This window comes from Malus domestica, chromosome 11 (assembly GCF_042453785.1).
Source record: "Malus domestica chromosome 11, GDT2T_hap1".
Classification (NCBI taxonomy): domain Eukaryota; kingdom Viridiplantae; phylum Streptophyta; class Magnoliopsida; order Rosales; family Rosaceae; genus Malus; species Malus domestica.
In genome coordinates, this window is record NC_091671.1 from 24,230,776 (window position 1) to 24,233,018 (window position 2,243).

Consider the following 2,243-nt stretch of genomic DNA (forward strand, 5'->3'; position numbering starts at 1 on the left):
AGAAGAAGAGATGGCGGACAACCAAGATGAACTTCGAGCTTTGGAGGACTTTGCTCAACCAATCATACCAAATTCACCTTCATGCATCTTGCTTCCCACCGAAGCTAGAAACTATGATCTTAAATCTTCACATTTCCATATGCTTCCCTCTTTTTATGGCTTACCTAATGAAGATCCTTTAGCTCATGTTAAAGAGTTTTATAACGTTGTGAGTGGTTTACCTTTGCAGGGAGTAAGTGAAGCAAATTTGAGGATGAGAGTATTTCCTTACACCTTGAAAGATAGGGCCAAGGGTTGGTTGATGACCCTAGCACCTGGTTCCCTCACCACATGGGATGCCGTGGCTAAGAAGTTCTTGGAGAAGTTCTTTTCCACTCAAAAGACAGCCACATTAAGGGGACAAATCTTCAATTTCAAACAAGATGATGGAGAACCTTTCAATGAGTGTTGGGAGCGTTTTAAAGGCCTCTTGTTGCAATGTCCACACCATGGGTTACCTCTTCACTTACAAATGCAAATTTTTTATGATGGACTAACCCAAACTTGTCAATCAACTGTGGATAATGCAGCAGGTGGAGCTTTGAAGAAAAAGAATGCTCAAGAGTCATATAACATTTATGAGATGTTGGGATCTAGTGCTCAACACAAAGATTTAAGGGGTAAGAAAGTTGGAATATATGAAACAAGCTCTAATCATGAACTTTCATTGCAGGTAGCTAACCTAGAAAAGAAGCTTGAAGCCGTGCTCAACATGGTACCAAAAGCAAATGAGGTGTGTGCCATTTGCAACATACCAAACCACCTTACTCATCAATGTCCATCTAGGGAGGCCTACCCCGAATTTGTCCAAGAGCAAGTGAACCTCATGAATTCTTACAATCAAAGGCCAAGGAATGATGTGTATTCAAACACGTATAACCCAGGGTGGAGAGATCATCCCAACCTTTCATGGAAGAACAACAACTTCCAAAACTTCCAACCAAAACCTGCCCCTACACTTGAGGATACGGTTAAGTTGTTAGCTCAAAACACCTTGCAATTCCAACAAGCCACAAATAGCACTTTCCAACAACATTCGGCGGCTTTAAACAAAATGGAGACACAATTGGGACAGATTGCTGATGCCTTGAACCAAAGAGAGGTTGGAAAGTTTCCAAGCCAACCCGTGATACTCCAAAGGAACCAAGAGCAAGCTAAAGCAATCACGACACTTAGAAATGGTAAGGTTATCAATAATAGAGTTGGCAATGAAGTTACTAATGAATTTGATCATGTGAATGCAGGGGTTACTCAAGGAGAAAATGAGAAACCAAATGAGGAACCAAGCCATGCTAATTCCTCATTTGAAGCACCAAATCTTCACAAGGCCGAGAAACCTTACACTCCACCAATACCATTCCCTGGAAGACTTGCCAAGAGCAAGCAGGATAAGTCATTTAAGGAAATTTTTGATATTCTAAGTAAGGTGAATGTTAACTTACCCTTGCTTGATGTCATTAGGAACATGCCAGCTTATGGGAAGTTCTTCAAAGAGTTAAACAACTACAAAAGGAAGTATGGACCACATGAGAAGGTAGTGGTGTCTGAGAATGTAAGTGCAGTGTTGCAAAGAAAACTCCCACCAAAGCTCAAGGATCCAGGAAGTTTCTCTATCAACATCACCATAGGGGACAAGAAAGTAGAGAAGGCAATGCTTGATTTGGGTGCTAGCATCAACTTAATGCCTTATTCCGTGTACCTTCAACTAGGTTTGGGGGAATTGAAGGCTACCACCATTTCATTACAACTTGCGGACAGATCCGTGAAATATCCAAGAGGTATAGTAGAGGATATTCTAGTTCAAATTGATAAACTAATATTGCCTGCGGATTTTGTAGTGTTGGACATGGAAGAAGCTCCTATACATGACCGAGAGTTGCCTATTTTGCTTGGAAGACCATTCATGGCCACGGCCAAAACCATCATTGATGTGCAAAATGGACTCCTCACTATGACAGTGCTAGGAGAGACCGTGCAATTCAAAGTGTTTGAATCTCTTTCTCATCCTTCTTCATCCATTGAGTGCTATGCCATTGATGTGCTTGATTCGCTTGTTTTCTCTAAGTTCTTGCAGGCACAATCTAATGAACCATTACAAACTGTTTTGAGTCAATCTCAGGATGAGTTTGATGAAGAAGATGCACTCATGGAAGTGGTAGCTACCTTGGAAGCATTGGCACCGTATCCTTTGAATGTTTCACCTG

At 41.4% G+C, this 2,243-nt stretch overlaps 1 non-coding gene across 1 annotated transcript; it reads right to left on the bottom strand.

Moving 5' to 3' along the window:
* Window positions 1-384: 384 nt before the first annotated feature.
* LOC114819874 (small nucleolar RNA R71) lies at window positions 385-495 on the bottom strand. Its single transcript, XR_003767173.1, has one exon. It is a non-coding gene; the product is annotated as a small nucleolar RNA R71 (small nucleolar RNA).
* Window positions 496-2,243: the final 1,748 nt, after the last annotated feature.